The sequence below is a fragment of the Panthera onca genome, chromosome A3 (genome assembly GCF_046562875.1).
Source record: "Panthera onca isolate mPanOnc1 chromosome A3, mPanOnc1 haplotype 2, whole genome shotgun sequence".
NCBI classification, from domain to species: Eukaryota; Metazoa; Chordata; class Mammalia; order Carnivora; family Felidae; genus Panthera; species Panthera onca.
In genome coordinates, this window is record NC_138341.1 from 118,044,223 (window position 1) to 118,065,585 (window position 21,363).

The 21,363-nt window shown below is 55.0% G+C and overlaps 1 protein-coding gene and 1 long non-coding RNA gene across 5 annotated transcripts in view; one reads left to right on the top strand and one right to left on the bottom strand.

Annotated features, from left to right (window-relative positions):
• The first annotated feature begins 308 nt into the window (after positions 1-308).
• The window catches only part of SRC (SRC proto-oncogene, non-receptor tyrosine kinase), a 60,687-nt gene continuing 39,632 nt past the window's right edge, over positions 309-21,363 (top strand). For 2 of the 4 annotated variants that reach the window (XM_060617271.3, XM_060617276.3), the window contains exon 1: positions 10,044-10,340. The gene's annotated coding sequence lies outside the window, so the exon portion shown is untranslated. Of the gene's footprint in view, positions 460-10,043; positions 10,341-21,363 lie in introns of those variants that run through there. The other 2 variants (XM_060617272.3, XM_060617277.3) reach the window with 2 other exon arrangements.
• Positions 17,316-19,691, bottom strand: LOC144615877 (uncharacterized). The gene is made up of 3 exons (XR_013554528.1): positions 18,939-19,691; positions 18,642-18,849; positions 17,316-17,391 (listed from the first exon to the last, which is right to left on the bottom strand). It is a non-coding gene; the product is annotated as an uncharacterized LOC144615877 (long non-coding RNA).

A 21,363-nucleotide genomic window follows, 5' to 3' on the forward strand; every position in this document is an offset into this window, starting at 1 on the left:
AGTGCTTGTCTCACACTCTGCTTCGGGCAGGGAGGGCTAAGGTAAAGTCTAGTTGAAGCCTCGGGACTGTGGGCTCCTCTTGGGCTAGCGCTGGCTGTGTCCTTGGCCTTAAACCTAGGCCTAGGGCCAAAGAGCCCCCCCACTCATTACTGCCTCCGCCCGCAGGAAGGATTTGTGGAAGTAAACAGAGTGAGTCAAGGCGAAGGGGGAAGGGGAAGAAGGGGTTCTGGGACGTCCTGGGAGAGAACTGGGCACTTCCCCTGGGAGTTTCTCTCTTCCTCATCAGATGGAGCCAGGAGCAAAATGAGCACCAAGATCCCAGAGAGATGCACCTCCAGGGGCCAGCCCACATGAGGCAGAGAGAGGTCAAGCACACGACCAGTTCACCCTTGAGGACTTAGATTCCCAGGAGCCCTGAGCTGTGGAGCTCTGTGACCAGGCCTTGTACTGCGTGTCCAGGTCAGTCGGGGAGCAAAGACCCACTGTGATCAGAGTCACAAATAACCTGTATTACTTCCTATATTGCCCTAGGAACATGAGCTTACTGTAGAAGACTTAAAAAGTAAAGACAAGCATGGGGGCACCTGGGTGGCTCAATTGGTTAAGCAACTGACTTCAGCTCAGGTCATGATCTTGCAGTTCTTGGGTTCCAGTCCTGTGTCGGGCTCCATGCTCCCTGCTGACAGCCCAGAGCCTGGATACTGCTTTGGATTCTGTGTCTTCCTCTCACTTTCTCTGTCTCCCTCAAAAATGAATAAACAGCATTAAAAATTTTTTAAAGAAAAAAATTTTAAAGAAGTAAGGACAAGCACAAAAGAAAAAAATGATTAAGCTCATGTATGATCCTCTATCCCTGGGACAACTGCTAGAAACCTACTGATGTTTATCTCTTTTTCCTATGCCCACTTTTTTTTTTTTTTTAACAGAAATGGGATTATATGTTAATACTGTAACATAATTTAATTTACTAATACAGCATGAACTCTTTCCATGGCAAAGTATATAGATCTACATTGTTAATTTTAAGGCTGTTGGGGCGCCTGGGTGGCTCAGTCGGTTAAGCGTCCGACTTCGGCTCAGGTCACGATCTCGCGGTATGTGAGTTCGAGCCCCGTGTCGGGCTCTGTGCTGACAGCTCAGAGCCTGGAGCCTGCTTCAGATTCTGTGTCTCCCTCTCTCTCTGACCCTCCCCCATTCATGCTCTGTCTCTCTCTGTCTCAAAAATAAATAAATGTTAAAAAAAAATTAAAAAAAAAAAAGATAAGGCTGCTAACGTTGTCCACTTTATTTTATTTAAAAAAAATTTTTGTAACATTTGTTCATTTTTAAGAGACAGAGACAGAGCATGAGCAGGGGAGGGGCAGAGAGAGAGGGAGACACAGAATCTGCAGCAGGTTCCAAGCTCTCAGTTGTCAGCACTGAGCCTAACGTGGGGTTTGAATCCACAAACCGTGAGATCATGACCTGAGCTGAAGTTGGACACTTAACCCACTGAGCCATCCAGGCAACCGCCCCCCTTAAAAAAAATTTTTTTTTTAACGTTTATTCATTTTTGAGAGACAGAGCTATGTTGTCCACTTTATTAATGAAATCTCGGGCCAGCTGCACCAGAAATAATGGTAACAACAACAACATATCCGTTTACCAAACATCTAACGTGCGCATGTCAAGCTAATCACTGAAGAGCCACAGGAGGTGTGTCCGTTCCCCTCAGTTTACAAATGAGAGAAGTGAGGGTGAGGGGGGGTCAAGAGACTTGCCCAAGGCCACAGGGCTATTGAGGCAGGATTCAAAGCCAGGTGTCTGTAGCTGCTCTTAACAATGATATTTGGCCGCCTGGTGGGTACTCCTTCCTGGGCCCCCATATTTGTTTCCACCCAGAAATTCACATGAATTGGAGCCTTGTGCATGCATTTTACGAGTTCCACTTGGAGGGGGAGGCTTTATATTGGGGTTGGCAGGGCGGGGTGTGGGCAGGCCTCGTCATCCTTCCTGCCGATTTCTTATGGCTCCCTGGACATGTCATTGACCTCTTCCCTCTGCAGCTATGGAAACAATGCCGGCCAGAAAGGGGAAGGGACGTGCCTAAGGCTGCACTGTGGAGAGATTGCACTGGACTGGGGTCCTGGTTTTCGATTCTGTCCGCCGGGGGTGAACAAAGCATATGGGATGGATGGACAAGGACATAGGGGTTAGAGGCCCACGCTCCAAAGGACCATCACTGCTACATCTGTCCTGGCACAAGTCTTGCCATATAGGAGACCTGTGAAGGGGATACAGAGGCCAGGACGGGGTGGGGTGTCTGTGGAAGTCTTCCAAGAGGGGTCCAGGGGCAAGCAGGGTTTGGACAAGCAGAGAGAGAGGAGACGGTGGACCCTATGCACAGGCAGATGTGTGGAGAAAGGGTGTGTTGAAGGGCAGGAATAGGACAAGGAGGAGACTGGCCAAAGGGTCTGGGAGTCTTTGAGGGGCCAGAGAGGACCCAGAGGCTCCAGGCCTGGCCTTTGGGGCAATCCCCTAGCCACCACAGAGCCTGCCCTGGTAATTCCTAAACAGGAACAGAAGGAGGAAGTTCTATAAGCGACACTCAGCTGGTGAGTGGGAGGCACGACTTGGTTTCGTTTCCAGACCGAGTCCTGGAGTCGTTTGGCTCTGGTGCCCGCCCCCACCCTGGCCCATCCCCTGCTGCCTCTGCCCTCCGCTCAGGTAGTGGTGAGCCCCAAAGCCCAGGGAGAGGCCAGGGGAAGTCCTGTCGTGTGGCAATGCCCTGACGTCTCTTTCTCTGCCAGACCAGACAGTGAATTCCGGAAGCCTGGCCTGCAGTTTCCACTTCCTCTTTGCCTGGCAAACCCTTTCCTATCCTTCAAGACCCAACCTAAATGTCCCTCATCTGGGCGCCTCCCAGAGAAACCCCCATCTAGGCAAGCTGAGAAACGGCTACCTCTCTCAGCTCCTCCAGCCCTCAGACTGAACTTAAAAACAGATGGAAACGGGGCACCTGGGTGGCTCCGTCGGTTGAGTGTCCGACTTCGGCTCGGGTCATGATCTTGTGGTTCGTGAGTTCGAGCCCCACGTCGGGCTCTCTGATGTCAGCACAGAGCCTGCTTTGGATCCTCTGTCTCCCTCTCTCTCTGCCCCTCCCCCACTTGCACTCACTCTCTCTCAAAAATAAATAAACATTAAAAAAATAGATGGAAGGAATCACCGTTCATCGAGTCTGTGCAGTGCGCAAGGCACCGGGCTAGCTACCTCTCAGCCTTGACACTTTATTGGAATCTCTCAGCGTCACTGGTAGTTGGTACAATCAATCACCAGGTGCTCGACGTCACCAGCAGCAGAGTGAGGCCTCGCAAGGTCACACGGGTTGCAGATGGTGGGGCTGGATCTTTCGGTCATGGAAGTTCATGGCTCCTGGCCCTCTAGCTCAGGATGTTTCAGCGTCTGTTTCCCCTTCTGATTTGAGAGTCCCCAAGGGGCAGGGTCTGTGTCCTTGGACACCTGGCCCAAAGAAGTCGCTGAGCCAAGGACAAATCTTTGAACCTCTCAACCCACCTTCACCATGACAAGGACATAGGCTGGTGCACTGTATACAGTAGACATTTAATAAATTCTTGTGACATCAAGAAACTTTGATCCTAGTCCAGGCTGTCATAAACTTGCGGTATGACCTTGGGCAAGTCCCTTCCGTTCTTCAGTCTTCAGTTTCCCCAGCTTTAGAAGGAAATGTTTAGAGACCGCTTTCTTGGCTTCCTGCCTGTCCTAAAACCCCCCCTTTTTTCTTTTTTCTGGCTCTAGAACATAATGTGGCATATACCCCTATTGTTAACATCTTGCATTGGTATGGTACATTGCTTACAACTAATGAAACAATAATGGTATATTATTATTAACTAATGTCCACACTTCACTCAGAGTTCCTTAGTTTTTCCCTAATTTCCCTTTTCTGTTCTAGGATCCCATCCAGGATGCCTCATTTTATTTATTTATTTATTTATTTATTTATTTATTTATTTATTTAAAACATTCTTTTTCAGGGTTATTGATTTTGACAGAGAGAGAGAGAGAGTGCGCACGTGTGCACACGAGCCAGTAGGGGAGCGGCGGTGGGGGTGGGGGGGGGAGGGGGAACAGCAGAGAGCCTGATATGGGGCTTGAACTCATGAACTATGAGATCATGACCTGAGCCAAAGTTGGATGCTTACCCTACTAAGCCATCCAGGCGCCCCAGATGCCACATTATATTTAATCATCGTGTCTCCTCCTTAGGCTCCTCTTGGCTGTAACAATTTCTCAGACTTTCCTTGCTTTTGATGACCTTGACAGTTTTAAGGAGAACGGGTGAGCTAATATTTGTAGAATTATCTCTCTACTGGCATTTGTCTGATGTTTTTCTCATGGTTACATTGGGATTATGGATTCCTGGGAAGAAGACCACAGAGGTGAAGTGCTGTTCTCATCACATCTTATCAAGGGCACATGTTATCACCATGATTTATCCCTGTTGATGTCAACCTTGACCACCTGGCTGAGGCAATGTTTGTTGGGTTTCTCTACTGCAAAGTTACCTCCCTGCCCCACCTTCCATGCTGTCCTCCTTGGAAGGAAGGAAGTCACTAAGGAACGGAGGAGTTATGCTCCCCTCCTTGAAGGCGGAGTATAGTATTAACATTTTTGCTTCTTTGGTATCTACTTTTCAAAGCCCTCCCACAAAGCGTTGCTACAGTCCATCTTTCCAACAAGCCTGGGAGCCTTTGGAGATGAGGTGGAAATGGAGGCTCAGGGAGGGGACTGGGGTGGAGATCAGCAGTTGGGCCAGGCTCCGTGTGTCCCACCTCTCTCTCCCTTCTGGATGTGAAATAGGTGAAGGCTGTGAAGGCCAAGGCTCACAGAAGGTCCGGGCAGGACAGAACCGCCAGAGTATCGTTCTCAGAGGGGCTTGAATTCTGCCTGGGTTTGCATTCGAGGTCCTGCACTCCCTCACTGTGGCATGTCCCCTCACTGAGCCTCAGTTTCCTCATCCGTACAATGGGGATAACAGTAGCTCTTACCCCATAGTGCTGTGAAGAACAAACGAGTTAAGTACACACAGAGCCCCAGAACGGAGCACTGGGCAGGAAGCTCTGTGCACAGTGACAGTGAGCTGGTGCTATGATGATTATTTTTACAAGTATTCTTTGAAGCCCTCCTGTTGCAGGCCGTCTCCTGTCTGCTCAGCAGGCTTCTAACCCCCTCTGATCTGTGGGGTCACGGCTCTGGCTGCAGATTTCCTCCCTGCCCTCTGCCCTCCCGCCAGGCCAGGCGGATCAAGGGCCCGGCTCTTTTCATCTTTTCTCACAAACATTCTGAGACATGGTGGAAGGAGGCCTGGGCTGGAGCGGGGCCTGCCTGCCAGGGATGCCCTGTGTGACCTTGGGAGAGTGTCTGTCCTTCTCTGGTCCTCCACCGTGGCCTGAAGAGAGTGGTGGGGTGTGTGGCTGAGTTTTTTGGCTCTTGGCCTTCACAGGAGCCTGGTGGGGCCAGGTGCCTCCCTTCTCTTCACATGGGTAGGTCTTTTCTGCCTGTGACATCCCCTGTCCTGTCACCAGACGCTGGGCTGGACAGAGAAGCATTTGAACCTCAGGCTTCCCGTCTGTGAATTGGCCGTGCACACACAGAAGGTGGGGCTGAGAGGATTTTGATTGTGTGGGGCTGCACTCAGTGGTTAACACTTTGGTTTGCTTGGGCTCCACCCGCTTCCCTTGGCTGGAAGGTGGGTGGATGCTGGAGGAACATGCTGGAGATTGGCCACACTCCTGGCAGCTGGCCTCTGAGGGAGAACAGGCTCACCTGCTCCTAGTCCTTCTGACTCTCCTGGGGCGAGGCACGCTTCTCTAGTGTGCCGTGTTTATGCCTTCAGGCGGGTCTGGCCTGACTCCCTGGAACTCCGGTGCCCACACACCAGGTAAGCCAGGGACCTGGCTTTAACTGGCTCAGCGGTGGCTGCCGTCCGCACAGAGGCCTCCAGACTGCTCCTCCCCACCCCTCAATCTGTCTCCCACTCAGTGATCGCATATCTCCTCAAGCCCTTCTCTGCCCACGCCCCTCCATGGCTCCCCGGGGCCTCTGAGATAGATAGAAGCCAAGCCTGGCATTCGGGGATCTTCAGGGCTCACCCCAGCCACACTTCCCACCTGACTTCCCCAACTCCAGCCCCCCATCATGTGCTCCATTAGCGCTGCCGTGGCCATAGTTCCAAACACAGCAGTGGTTTGGGCCTGTGTCTTTGTTCATGCTGTTCCCTTTGCCTGGAACACCATCTCTCCTCAGGCTCCTACACTCTCCATAGAAGAGTATAGCATTACACATGCTGGGGGGCTCCTCTGGGCCCCTCCAGCCCCCAGTGCTTGCTCCATCACCATGCCCAGTGTGCGGGTCCCACTCGCCTCTCCCCGAGGCTGTGAGCAACTCCAAGACAGAGACCAGACTTGGTTTGTTCCCCGCTGCATCCCCAGCCCCCAGCACAGACCCTAGCACCTAGATGTTCGGTAGATGCTTGGTAAATACTGAGTGGCCAGAGGACGGAAGAGTAAGGCTTGGCCAGGCACTAGGGCATGGAGAGCATTGCCGGCAGAGGGGCCAGCAGGTACGAGGCCTCGGGTGGAATGATCGGCTCTGACAGAGTGGCTGCCGGGAGGCAGGCTTGACAAGGAGGGAAGGCCACCAGGACCTGCGTAGGAGGCCCGAGTGGCTGGCAAGGGCCAGATCAGGCTGAGGCACTGAAGAACTGGGCATCTCTGTGTAAACTGTAAAGTGCAGTGGCACGGAAGGTGCCAAGCCCACTCCGCAGCCTCAAGCTAGAGCCTGCCTACTCTTCCACCCTATTCTTTCACACTGAGCCCAGTGGTTTTGAACAGACAACTTGTAGTAGACCTTCTGGGGAATGACAGGGCTGGTCTGGAATTTCCCGCTGAGAGTCTGTGACGGGTCAGCTTCCCAGTCGCTGTCGCTGTGGCTGTCAGAGGGTGAGCTGGGCTGGGGGTGGGCGTGGCAAACAGGCCATTGAGTCAGAGTTACTGGTGGGGGGGTGGTGCCTCAGATCCCATGTGGCGGGGAAACCAGTCTCACCCAGGGGACTGTCGCCAGTCGTGCGGAGCCAGGCCTCGCCCCACACCTTCCACCCTGTCCTCTGTGTAGCTTTGACTCAGGTTGGGTGTCAGAGGGATGAGGAGGTTTCTAGAGACATAACATGTTGATATCCATAATATCTGTCATTTGCTGGGTGCTTTGGGTTGGGAGATTGTCCTTGTGGCTTTCTAGGCCTGGCCCGGGGCTTTGTATACTGTTGGTGGTCATTGAATGTTTGCTGTCCGTTAACGATGATGAATACTTTGCAGGTATTAAGCAATGAGTTGCTGTTCTACTAACAAGATTTTAAACAAAATAATGCACAAAGAGCCACTTATCCACCAGGCTAGACCAGTGGGACTCTTGTATCTGCATAATCATGGAAGTTGGTACGGTTGTTTCCCCCAGTATATTGATGAGTAAATTGAGGCTCAGAGGGCAGGGTCATGCAGTCAATGGAGAGTTGGAACTTGAGCTTTTGTGGATGTCCTTATCTCTCCGGCCAACTGGGCAGTATCTGCTCTGTGCTGGGCACGGGTCAGGCCATAGTCCCTGCCCTCGGGGTGGGGACAGACATACCCTAGATGGACTTGCAGTGTGCCTCCATCAGGGGTTTGTCAGGAAGCATGTCCTGGAGGAGGTGGCACTTTTTCAGGACCTTGATGAAGAGCAGGGGTTGGGAAGCTGGAGATATGGGGCAAGTATTCTCCGCTGGCTTACAGCCTGAGCAAAGGCCCAGAGGGGTGGTTTGAAAATAACAAACACTTCCAACACTCAATAATGAAACCATTGTGCTGGCCACATCCTCCTGAAGGGCCTCCTGAGAACCTCAGCCTCTGAGCCAAGCCTCAAAACCAGTGATGGCTCCAGGTGGAAGGCCACATCTGTGCTTGAGAGCCAACATTTGCCCCAGTCGTCCCCCACTCCTCCAAGAGAGTGGGTAGGGGTATGACCAATGAGGGCTCTCACATACTAAGTGTATATCACCTATTTCATTTTCATGAGAGTCTTCTGAAAGGAGCACTATCTTTAGCCCATATTGCAGATTGGCATACCGAGGCTTACAGAAATGGCATGCTAAACATCACATATACAAGAAGTGGCAGAGTTGGGACTTGAAACCAGGTATGTGGGTCCAAAGTCTGTGCTTTTAAAGCCCTCTGTCATCCCAGGCCCAGAAGAAGCCCGGAACTTTCAGTTGAACTCCTGGGGATGAATGTGATGTACCTGTAAATATTTAACAATTAGTTCACTGGAAGGGAAAAAAAAGCCTTTTTTTTTTTTTTTTTTTTTTTTTTTTTTTGCTTATTTCCAAGGAGAAAATATTCCCACCGACCGTGGCTAATATCAGGCTACCAATGTGACATCGTTGAACTGTTGGAAAGAGATGAGCGCCTTTAGCTCCTGCAAGGGGTGCAAGAGTTGGTTCCAGCACCCACTGGATGCATATCCTGTCCCTGGCCCAGTGTGGCCCGGAGAGGCCTTCAGGAGTGAATAAGGGCTGAGAAACCTGCTCCTCCAGCCAGGGGCCCACCCAGAATCCCAGGAAATTGCGGTTAATCTTTAAGCCAGCCTTGCAAACAAGTGCAGCTATTTTGCCAGCCCGGGCTGGCTTCTGGTGCTGGCTCTGCTACTGGCCTACTGTGGGACTTCGGGCAGCAACTTCCCTCTCTGGCCTCAGTTTACCAACCATAAGAGCTACCATTAGCTGAGGACAAGGTCAGCCACCCTCACACTTGTCCCTTCTAACCTTCTCAGGAGTCCTCTGTGACCATGTTCACTTCTGTTTTACAGGTGAGGGGACTGGGCTGGGGAAGCTGGTGGATTTGTACCAGGTGCAAGCAGGTGGGCAACTAGTCTAGATTTGAACCCAAATCAGTCTGGCTCTAGGCCTTGCTCATTCCTGATCTCTTGGAGGCTCTATTGTACTCTGAGGCCTTTGCCTCCTATATTCTAAGCTTTCCCTCCCAGCTCCTCTTAGGAGAAGCCTAGGCCTGGTGCTATTTGACCTGGCTGGGCCTTAGTTTCCCATCTGTGAAATGGGAGAACTTTCAGAGGAGAGAGGAAGCAGGTGGTGGTATTTAAAACTGGATTCAGGCCCACCCTTCCCTAGGCCATGATTCCAGGAGGGCAAGCGAAGAGCCAAGGGTGGGGTGCCCGCCCCTGATAGGGCAGTTCTGGAGCCTGGGCCAGGAGGCGGTGGGGGTAAAGTGGTTGGCACAGTGGTTGGGGGAGCCTCTGTGGCCTGAAGCAGCATTTCCTTATTGTCTCCTTTTTCTGCTAAGCTCCTTGCCCCCTGCATCAAGATATAATTTGCCTCTTTATTTACTTGGAAGTGTGATTGCCACTAAATACCAGCTTCAGCCCCCTCATAAGCAGGAAGATCCAGAACTCAGTGACTTCTGATGAGCTGCCTTAGTTACTGTTTTGTTTTGTTTTTCAATGCACATTAAAATGAACACACATCTATTAAAATAAATGTTGCTCTTCCCCACACTGTGCCTCCAGCCCCAGTCCCTACTTTGGGAAACACAGGTCAAGGCCAGGGTCCAAGGCCTGGTTCTTGTCAGGTGACTTCTTTCTCTGTGACTCAGTTTCTTCATCTGTAAAATGGGGATAATCATCAGCCCGCCCAGCCTAGGTGTTGTTAGGAATAGATCCTAAAGTCGACCTGGCCATTAGCATGGTGCCTGGCCAGGAGTGAGGGCTCCATCAGTGCTAACATGATTATTATCATTACCCGTAATTGGAAAGAGGTGGATTTGGGGTAAATAGGGTGGGTCGACTGGGGGCAGTTGGGGAGGGCATTCTGGGGTCTCACAGGGCGGGGCGCTCTCACCCGGCGGGGTGGGGGCAGGGTTTCTGTGCCTCCGCCCCCCTGCCCTGCCCCTCCCGGACCCCTGGCTCCAGTGGGTGAGGGACCCGCGTGTGGGTCTCTCCTAGGTCACCGGCGGGGAATCGGTCCCCGCACGCTTCCTCGTTCCTCCTCCTCCCGGCGGCCTGCCGGGCCCCTCCTCCCTGCTCGCGCGCTCCCTCCCTCCTCTTCCCCTCCCCGGGCCGCCGCCTCCTCCTCTCCTCCTCCCTTTCTCTCTCGATCTGTCTCTCCCGGCCCGGAATCCATTCCGGCCTGGGAGCCGGAGCGGCCAAGGCCGCCGTCTGCCCGACCCCCTGGCCGTCCGGCGGTCCGCCCTCCCGTGCGTCTGTCTGCCGGTGCGCCCGCCTGCCGACCGGCCCAGGTGAGCGCCCCCCGCCCGTCCGCGGGCCCCCAGTCCCGGCTGGCATGGGGGAACCCCCGCGCGGGACCACCGTGGCGTTGGGTCGCGGAGTCGCGGGGGCTCCTGTCCACCCCTCCAGCCTCCGCCCCCGGGTCCGAGCCGCGATCACGGAGCGCTGGGCGGGCGCGCGGGGACCTGCCCGGCGCGGCCTTTTGTTGTGATGCCGCGGGGGAGGGGGCTGGGCGGGGGGCTCAGGGGTCCTGTCCGCGCGGGGACCACCGCCGACTCACCCTTCCCCTACGAGCCCCCTGAGAGCGGGAGCCGGGCCGAGCCCCCCAGCCGGGTCTAGGCCAAATCTGAAATCTGAGCCTGTCGGCGCCGCCTCTGGCCGCGGCTGCGGGGCCTGGCGCCCCCGGCCGGGGATCGGAGGTGGAGAGGGGGCGGGCAGGGTGGGCCTGGGGGCGCCAAGCCAGGGGCGCCGGCCCGGGCACCAGGACTTCCCTATACTCCTGGGGCTTTGGGTAGGGCCTGGTGCCGCCGGCCTGGAAGGGACTGGGCCACGCTGTTGGTCCCTGCTACCCCCAGCCCCCCAGCCTCGCCCCTGGCAGACCCAGCCGCCTGCCTGCTCAGAAGTTGGCAAAAGTTTTGGGTTTTCTCCACCAGGCCCGGTCCATCTGCCTGCCTGGGCTTCGGTTAGGGGCGGGTTTGAGTCCCAAAAGGGGCCACCACTTGCCCTGCTCTGTGTGGTCAAACAACTGCTTACCTTCTCTGATCTGGGGGTCCTGATCAGTGGCAGGTGGGTCTGGCTGGGACTACTGGGCTGCTGGAGGGTTGGGGGTGAACAGAAGAAGCTCACCTGTGGGGTATCAGTTCCGCCTCTGGGGCCTTTAGGCTGATGGCACAGTGGGCAGAGCAAGTGCGTGACCTCAGATGAGGCTTCCTGAGCTTCAGGACCTCTACAACTGGGGCAGTGGTCCCTGGGTCACCTGGGGTGAGTCCAGGCCCAGCCACAGTGCTGTTGAGATCGGGCTTGGTTTCGAGAATAGGCCAGGCTGGTCCTGTCACTGACCCTTTTCTCAGCCTCCTGGCTGGGCAGACGAGACACCAAGGCTTCTTGGCTCACTGGGTGACCCGGGCCAAGGGACTGCCCCTCTGAGTCCCCGCATGGAAGGGGGGCAGTGTGTACGTACTTCACCATGCAGGAGCTTGGTGTGTAGTTGGTGCTCCCTAAATGAGCGCTTCGCTGGATGAGTCGCCTAAAATGGGTGGGGGCCGAGGGCGCCGGCCCTAGTGGGGCTCGTCTCCAGAAGAGGATGGATTGGTGTCCGAAAAGCCACTTCATAACCCCTGGAGAAAGAAACAGGTCCCGTACAGTCCTGCCATCTGGCAGCTGTGTGACCCTAAGCAACTCACTGCCTCCTCAGGCCTCAGTTTTGTTGAGTATAAAATCGGCCCAATGGAGAAACTGAGGCTTGGAGAGGGGAAGTGAGTTGGCCAAGCCCACACATCTTGAAGCTGGGTCTACACTTCAGAGACCCCAGCCTGGCCGCCCTTGCACCCCTCCGTTGTTGGGGGAGCAGGGGTTTGCCAGTACGGGACCAGGCACACAACAGTGTCGGAAAAGACTATACTGATGAGTGACTGTGTGGAAGCCACGAGGTCCTTTTGGTGATGTGGTCTTTCCACCCAGGGAAGTGACTTACAGTGTGTCACCTCTCTCAGCTGACTGCCTGCCTAGGCCCTCCTGTGTGGCCCCTGGGCTTTTCCTCCTGAAGGTGTCCCTGCCAGGACTGTCCTCTCCTTCCATGAACTGCTTATCTGTTCTTGCTCTTGAAGGTTTAGCTTCAGGCCCGCCTCTCCCAGGAAGGCTCCCTGGCTCTGTCCTCCACTGCCCACCTCTTCCTGGAGCATGAACTCTCCCTAGCTCACGCGCAGTGCCTTCTTTTGCTTCTTCCCTGATTGTGACCTGGGAGGGGTGGGGGGATGTCTGTCTCCGCCAAGCTCCAGGAGCCAGGGAGGGGATGGCTCAGTGACCTGCTGACAATCCCCCCCCCCCTCCCAGCCCCCTGGTCCTCAACTGACCTCATTTTCTCAAACCTGCCTCGATGCAAACATCCATGACCCTGTATGAGCATCTGCTAATAACCAGGAGTTTCAAACTCAGGCTGAGCGGTGTGGTGATGGGGTTAGTAGTGAGAGTTGTAGGAGGCACGAGGAGGCGTCCAGGAGGTGGTGCTGAGGGAGAGCAACAGTTTGCTCCAAGTTAAGGAGAGATAGCGCCCTTCCTCCCCTTCTGTTCAGACACTTCCCGGGGCCTCTGGGGTTGTGGAGAGTAGTCAACTGGGATAAATCCTTGCTGCAGAATTGCAAACAGGGTCCCTGGTCTCCCAGATATTTGAGTCTAGAGGGTGAGCCAAGTATCAAACAAGTTGCCAAATAAATTAATATATAATCACAGATGTGATAAGGGCCCAGAGAGAGAGGCGTGGGGAGCAGAGGAATCTTGAAGGAAACATGTAGGAGTTGGCCAGGCATGGAGCTAGGAGAAGGGCTTGCCAGGCAGAGGGAACTGCATGTGCAAAGGCCCTGAGGTGGGGGAGTGTGTGTTGTTATGGAGAAACAGTGGGAAAACCTCTGAGTCTGGAGCACAGAGAGTTAAGGAGAGTGGGTGAGAGGTGAAATGGGGGTGGGTGTTATCAGCAGGGCTGGACCATATGGGGCTGTGTAGGCTTTGGGGAGGAGTTTGACCTTCATCTTCACACAAGGGGCTAATTTGTGTCCCCTGTGTGAACAGACCCATGTTGGAGGCCAGGGGTACAGAGCTGGCCAAGGCATCTGGTAGAAATAGATCTGTGGGGCTGGACTCCCAAGTATTCTGTGAGGGCCTAGATCAGGAGTCAGGAGGAGGAGGCATTTGAGGCTGGGCTTTGAGAGTGGAGTAGGAGTTCACTGGTAGGAAGACAAGAGAGGGTGGCTGGAGGCTGGGAGTGGGGCAGGGAGCAGGCAGGGGTCAGCTGGAGACCAAAGGTATGATAAGGGCTCAGGAGTCAGGTCTGCGTTCATGTTCTGTCTCCACTTGTTGTGCATCTTTGGGTCATTTACTGTATCTTTCCGAGAGTTATGCTTTCTTTGTCTCGAAAATGGGGACAATAAATATCTCCCTATCCGGTGACAATTAAAGGAGGGCTATATGGCCCCAGTGCCTGGTGCCAGTAGGTACTTAGGAAAGGGGACCTGCCTTGAGTGACGTTACACTGGGTGGGTCGGTGGGCCCAGTGGGTCTGGCCATACCAGCTGTGTCATGAAGGCCTTAAGTGGATGAGCTCACAGAGTCTGAAGGGGCTGGTCTGGGCAGGCATGGCCTAGGAAGGGATATTCACAGACAAGGCCACCCATGTGCTGGGTGATTTGAGTCCTGCTCTGCCCTTGCTGTGTGAGGAGGCTGAACTGGGGAGAGCATTTATTGGGTCTAGCTCGGCCCCACTTTGAGAAAGCCTGCCTTACCTGAGATTGGTCCATTTTCCAGATGTAAATACCAAGACCCAGAGGGGAGAAGCCACTTCCTGCCCAGGTCGTGTGGCCCCCACACCTCTATCTCCCTTGGGTCTCTACAGCCCTTTACTTCCCCTCCACTACCGCCTTATCTCCACGGTAAACCACTCTGGTTTCCACTCAAGCCACTTGGTGGGGGGGGGGGGAGGGGTACTTCCTTTGGGACACCTCAGTTTCCTCATCGGTGAAGTGGCATAGTATGAGTCATGGCTCCTAGGATGTCCCACAAGGACCAAAATAAAGCATTCAGCACACATTAACTAGATAAATAGAGATGGGGAAGAACCAGATGCTACTCAATTCCTTCCTCGTCTGGCAGCTAACAGCCCCTCCTTGCGAATCAGTTTCTGAAGCTGTGAAATGGGCATGGGGCTTACACTTAGTAAGGCCAAAGGGAGATTGGGATGAGATTGTACCTGCCTTTACCTGGCCATTGGCTCTGCATCACAGTTCTGGAAAGGTAGGCCCAGTACGTGCTTCCTTGTGTTCAAGGCCCCGTTCCCACTGTGTGTCCAAAGGGAAGGCGCTTAGCCTCTCTGAGCATCAGCCTCACACACCTCCCTTGTGAAAATGAAATCCACTAATTTCTCCCAGTGACTTGAATCTACTGGATGTTCAGTGACTGTTACGTCTTTCTCCCTTGCCCTCCCTTGTGGGGGCTCAGATATTACCCACCCCTAGGATGGCCCAGGCCTGCACTGTTGTGCTGAGAAGCATTCTGAGGCCAAGTCTTGGCTTCATGGGAATGAGTGCTGGGGGAGATTAGTAATGTCTGCCATTGGCAGAGGAGTAGAGCATGTTGTATGTGTGCCATGAGTTTGTCATTCCTGATCTATTCTGACCTTCTCTTTTCACAGATGGGGGAATTGAGGCCAGAAAGACCCAGGACATATTATCCAAGCTGGGAGAAAAATGCACATCTCTTGTCTTTTGATCCAGGGCTCTCCCGACTCAGCCAGCCTGCCCCTTCCCACAGGACAGCCTGGGTGGGGAGGAGTCCAGGGACAGATGACTGGGGAGGATCCCAGAGCTGGAAGCAAAACCCCCCATTTCTCCCCCTCCTTGCTATAGGACTTTGAACAAGTGACTCCTCTCTAACCTGGGCCTCAGTTCCTCTCCTCCCCATAGACTAACCAGAGGAGTTCCAGAATAAAATGAGAAGCTAAAGGAGAGGAGAAGCAGATGATCTTGGCCAAGTTCCCTCCTGCCCCGGTCCTCAGTTTCCTCCTCTGTGCAGTGAGAACTTTTCCCTCGCTGAGGCTCTGTGATGGGGATCCTGGCCAGGGAGTTCTCCAGGGCAGGCATGACTGAGTCTTCTTAGCGTGCATGTAGGCTGTTTGAGACTGCAGGAATGAGTCCTGCGAGTCCTCAGACCCACTGGGCTGCGAGGCCAACAGAGATGGACTCCTGGTGCTAGGAGTGGAAGTCAAGTTCGGATGGTGTCAGAAAACTAGGCCTTGGCAGACCTGATTGCCTTCTCCTGGCCTGCCTGGATTTGCTGCCCCGTCTTTCAGTGTATCTGATGTGGATGTCCTCATGTTGTGCCCTCTCCAGCCAGGTCATAGCAAGGTGGCCCATTCTATCCTTTGCCCCAGCCTGGCGTGGACAGAACTTTTGTTCCTGTTACACAGAAAAGCAAACAGGCTCAGAGGGGCCAAGGGCTGAGGCCATGGTCGCCCAGCACGGTAAAGCGTGAGCCCAGGCTTCTGGCGGCTGGGTGACTTGTAGCATCTGATTCCCACGGAGTGTGCACCCAGCTTTCCTGAAATCTCTCCCAAGGTTTAGGGTTGGTATGTTGCTGGGGGCAGGCGATCCTGACTTTCGGGGCTTCTGGTTCTGGCTGATGGATCTCTACTCAGATCTGGAGTATTGGATCTTGCAGGGAGCCCCCAGCTGCCCGGATTGGCATCTCATGGGTGCTCAATGGACGCTCATGGCATAGAGGGAGTACAAGTAGCAAGGCTCGTGGAACCACTTGGTTCTGGGTTCGAATCTTGATTCTGCCGTTTGCTGTGTGGGATTGTGGGACAGCAATCGCTTGGAGCCCTAGTTTCCCTGTCTTTGAAACGGGATGACAGGGCCGGTGCCAGCTCTGATATAAGGGGGTGTGAGGATCAGATGAGCTAATGTGTGTCTGCTCTGGCACAGAGCCTGCATACAGTAAGTGCTTAATATTTCTGTGATTAGGAAGGTAATCCCCTGACGAGGTGGGAATTCGGGATGGGAATTGCAGGCCAATTGATCAGGGAATCCCTGGGGCTGAGTCTGGGCACCTGAATCTGTGACAGGCTTGTCCTACGGGACGTGGCTGAGGGGATGGTTAACCAGAAACAGACAAGTTTTGTGACTGGGTAGACTGGAAACCACCAGCGCCATGTAGCCTCCCTGAGCCCGGCTCCTGCCTCAGCTGACCTGTGACTTGCCCATCTGTGACGTGTCAAGGCCTCCCAGTGTCCTAATCCCTGGCATTGAAGGCCTCCTCACTGAATGGGTCTCTCTCTGTGAAGGTGACCACTGATGGAGCCGTGGGTGCTTTGCCCCTTTGTCTGCTTGGCCTGAGAGGCAGGAGCTGTTATTGCCCCAGTGGTTTCTGTGGGGAAGGAGCTGTGGCTCAGAGAGAGGCCAGGTGGGCCCGGGCTCCACAGCAAGGGCTCCTGGAGGTGAGCTCTTCCCAGCCCCACCCCGGTCACTCCTACATTTTCCTTTCACTCGGGTGACCCCTTAGTCTTTCTGAACCGTTGGCTGTCTTCCTGTGTGCCCGAGCTGTCCAGCCTCCGTGCCTTGCCTCTGTGGGCCCGCTGCCCAGTGGTCTGCCGTCTTGAAACTTGCCGAGGCGGCTAAGATGCCTCTGCCTCCAGAAAGTTCTTAGTGACCACCTCTGTCCCCCCACCCGACTCCGTTCTTGCCTCCTCTGCACCCCGCTGCCACTCTCTGCCCTCCCTCATGGCTCTGACACATTCTGCCTTAGACGGCAAGTCATAGGATTCTTTTTTGCCTCTCAGGCAGTAAGGTGATAATCATCACTCCAAGGGTGCCGCACTTTACAGTTTACAAAGCACTTTCCACAGTCACCTTTGAGTACCCCCCAGCATGGCTAGGCAGATGGGGAAACTGAGGCCTCAAGCTCAGGCTCACCCCAGCTGCTCTTTCCACTTGAGCTGACGGGACTGAACCCCGCCCCCACTGCCAAGAACCCCCAATCTCCTGAGGCCAGAACCCCTCTCTCAGAGCCCCAAGAAAGGAATTGGAGGTTCAGAGAGGCGAAGTGACTTGTCTAAGGTCGCGTGGCCTGGAAGGCTGGCAGAGCTGAGAAGGGGCGGATTGTGCCCACGTTCCCACAGCTTCTGAGTGGAGAACCAGATGTAACCGTGATCCTGAGGGAAAAGTGACCAGCCCCTGGGGTTCCTTCAAAAGTCATCGGCTCCCTCAGCACATGCTTGAGCCCGTGTTCGGTTGCAAGTGCTTGTCCTCGTCCTCATACCTAGTCCTCACGATGTCTTGCAAGGCAGCAGTTCTGGCCCTGTTTCACCAGAGAGGAAACCGAGTCTCAGACAAGCAGTGACTTGCCCAAGGTCACGCAGTACATGGATTTGGACTCAGGGCCCCATGAACACCGTGGGTCTACCCTGCCTCATCCAGGCTGGGCCCTTCTTTGCCTCCTGTCTGACCCCTGGCCCTCCCTCAGCCCCTGCTAGGCATTCCTCTCAGGACAGAGAGGCCAGGAGACTTCTCTGGGGAGCCGCCTGCCTCCAACCCCAGGGCTTCTGCACCTCCAACTGCTGTCACCCACAAGCTCTGTGACTTTGGTGAGTCAGTTCACCTCTCTGTGCTTCGGCTTCCCTACCTGAAAAAATGGGCCTAATGACAGTATCCGCATTACGGGCTTGTTCTAAGGATCAAGTGAGGTGCCTGATGCCCTCAGCAAAGCCGGCACATAGCACACCCTCAGTAAATGTTAGCCGCTATTTGGTTATAATTCGGATCAACTTGAAGAGGAAAGGATTGACAATCCCATTCTCCAGATAGGAAGACCGAGATCGGAGGAGGGAAGTAGCATCCACCAGGCGACAGGGGGATGTCACAGCTAGAAAGCTCCTGGGGCACATCCCACTTTCCAGACGGGGCAACTGTTTCCTTCTGGGATTCAGTTTTCTCATCTGTGCGGTGGGTTTGTGCATGTTGTGGGGAGATAGTTCTATCGCATCAAAGTACTGTGGTTCATCCATCAGTAGCCACCCTAGGGAGAGGGGAGAGGGTCTCCTCTTCTATCTGGGCTGGTGGGGCTGTGCCCTGTGCATTTTGTCCCTGAGTTTTGCCAAGTTCTCAAGCTTCGGCCCGTCTAGGAGGCTGAACCGGGCCCAGCCAGACCTTCTGGGTGCCCCGTGGCTGCTGACACCCAGGTCCCTCCACATCACCTGTTCCATCTGCCTCCTGTGCTGCGTGCCCTGGGCAAATGGCTTCTCTTATTGAGCCCCAATTTCCTTATCTGTGAGATGGGGGCAGGGGTCTTTTCTTCGTTGGGCAGTTGGGAGGACTGGATAAGCTCATTTCCCCCCAAATGCCCGCCTGCGCCAGGCTTATAGGAAGTACCCAGCTAGTGGTTATGGTTATAAGAATGGGAAGGTTTCTGACTGGCAGGAAGGAGGAACAGCATTCCAGGCAGAGGACCCATGTGAGCAAAGTCTCAGAGGTAGGACAGTTTAGGGAGCACCCGGTAGTTAGGTGGGGGTAAGTGGGAGAGGACTACCAACTTCCAGGCTTTGGACTGACCTGAGGCAAGTAGGCAGGGTATCAGCAGTGACTGCGGTGATGTTGACCTTCCTGCCCTCCAAACTGTAGCGTGGCTTTTGGAGGCTTGGGAGCAGCCACCTGTGATCCCCACCCCCATCCCTGCCAGGTGTTCCCGAAGGCCCTGGAACCAGATGAGCCACAGTTCTATTTGGGGACAATTCTGCTGTTCCCGTTTCTCTCCTGTGCCCTAGTTTTAGAAACGACGTGGGTTTGGTTACCAGTTGGCCATTTGCAGAAAGCACCCCCCCCCCCCCCCCCGCCCCGCTCCACCCATACCTTAGATCTGTGGGCAGCGTGGGCAAAACAGGACTCATTATTGCCTTTGGGGGTTGTTCCTGGCCTCTGTCCCTGGATTCTCTGGGCAGGGAGTTAGCAGCTGGACTCTTGATCACCTGCTGCTGGTGTCAGGGCTTGTGCTGGGTGCTGGAAACCCCAAGGGATGTGCTCTGGGAGCAGCCAATGCTCTGGTGGAACTGGACACAGACATTGATCATTGTCCTACCACAGGGTAGGCACATATGAACTGTGGCAGCCCGTTACAAGGCCAGAAGGGCTTCCTAGAGGAGGTGATACCTGGTCTGAGTCTTAAAGGGTGAGCAGGAGCTCAGGAGGGAAAAAAGAATGGTGAGGGCATGCCAGAGGGAGGGCATGGGCGAAGCTCTGGTGGTGGGAACTCGCCTGGCGTGTGCAGGCATAGGTCATGTACAAGGCAGTTGGAAGGTTGACCAGGCAAGCCCTCAAACCCTTGCCAGGCTTTGCTGAGGTCTCCCGCTGAACGTGTGAAGGGAAGACAAAGAGAAGGGTCAGACTGGGCTCCAGTGCTCCATTACTGTTGCCGAGTGAAGGTAGCTCATGGGGGCTGGGGTTTCAGATAGGGATCGAGAACCCCTATCTGGGGCAGAAGGTGGGAGCCGGTTGGGGCCTTGGAGGGAGCAGGCCAGGAAGGACTTCCTGGAGGAAGTAGTACTGACAGCTTGAACCAGGGCCTGAAGGTGTGATGTGAGCAGCTCCTCTTGTCGGAGCCCTGAGGAGTGCTATTGACGTGAGAGGCGGCCACCAGCCGTCAGTGGAGAGCCCGAGGGCCTGCTCGGCTGGTGGCCGTCAGTGGAGAGCCCGAGGGCCTGCTCGGGGGTCTACATGCTGTCCTCAGGCATGAGGAGAGACTCCTGGGCAGGACTGACTTGTCAGGCACTGTGGGCGTTCTGTTGGCATCGTGGCTTTGGTGAAGTGGCCCTGGAGAGAAGGTGGGTGCTAGCCAGACAAACGGGATTGATGGGGGAGCAGTGAGGAGGGGGTGGGGGCCTCTGTCCCCTCTCTGCCTCCTCATACATCCTTTCCCTGCAGAAGCCTGCCTGGCAGGAAGTGGTGGAGACGTGTTGGGGCCTGGCTGGCCAATTCCCAAGGTGCCTGGGGCATGGACTGGGTGTGGGGCAAGAGCTCTGGGTTCAGGGCCCGACCTCCTTCCCTTGCTGGGTGAACCTTGCCAGGGTAAGGGTCTCCCCACTTGGGTGCAGGGCTAGGCATGGGTGCCCATTTGTACCTCCAGAAAGGCCCCTCCACCCTCTTGAACCCAGAGGGTCTGTGCTCCAGGCAAGGTGAGTTGAGAACCATGACTAAAGATTCTGGTGCCAGATGGGTGTGGGTTTGAAACCCAGCTTCGTTCTCTGCTGCCTGGGAGATCTTGGCCAAGTATCTTTGCCCTTCGGAGCCTCAGTTTCCTCATCTGCAAACACGGAGGTCACCCTAGAGCCTCCCTCCTAGGGCTTAATGAGGTTTCAGGGACCCCAGCCCCTGGGGTCTGGCTTTGGAGCCATTGGCCCAGCTGACCAGGGGTGGTGGGACCTGCTGGGTGGCTGAGGGGTGGCTTCTGGTCTGCCCCAGGCTCAGCACAGGCACTGAGGACAAAGCCCCTTTGTAGTAGGACAGATGGAGCCTGGGAGCCCCCCTCTTCGGACCGGAGGGCCGCCGCCTGCCCCTCCTCCTCACTCAGTTCCCCGGAGGGAAGGAGCTTCCTCAGACAGAGAAGATGGGAAATGAAAGTCGGGTTGTGCGGGAGGAGAGGCTGGGCTGGCTGCAGCTGCTCAGGCCAGAGCCTGGCTGGTGAGCTTGGGCGGGTCTGCGCCTGCTCTGGGCCATCTTCTCAGGGCCCTGGGCATCCCTGGCAAGTCCCAGGCCCACTGTGTGGGCCCGGTTCACTTATCCGTTCGTCGTCGTCTGTCCACCCATCCATCCATCCGTCCATCCTTCCATCCACCCATCCATCTATTCAGTAATTACCAGGCATCTACTCCATGCTAGGCCCTAGGCTTTTGGCCAGTGGCCGGACGGTGCCCAAGCATCCCAGCTGTTAACTCTTGAATGTTATACCCACTGCAGCATATTCAGCCATGAGTGAGACAGAAGTGGCCCCTGTCCTCATTAGATGTGTACTCTCACTATGTCATCAGAGCTGCGGTCCACGCTAGGAAGGAGAAGTTGAAGGTCCTCACTCCAGCTGGGGGAGGTCAGAGAGGCCTTCTGCGAGGAGGTACAGCTTTGGAAACAAGACTCAAAGACAGAGCAGAGTTGTCTGGGTGTGTTGCCATTTGAACAGGTGGTTAGGAAAGGCCCCCTGAGCAGGTGATGTGTGAGTAAAGCGCCCGAAGGAAGTGAAGGAGCGAGGGGTGTAGCTGTCCAGGGGTGGTGTGCTCTGGGTAGAGGG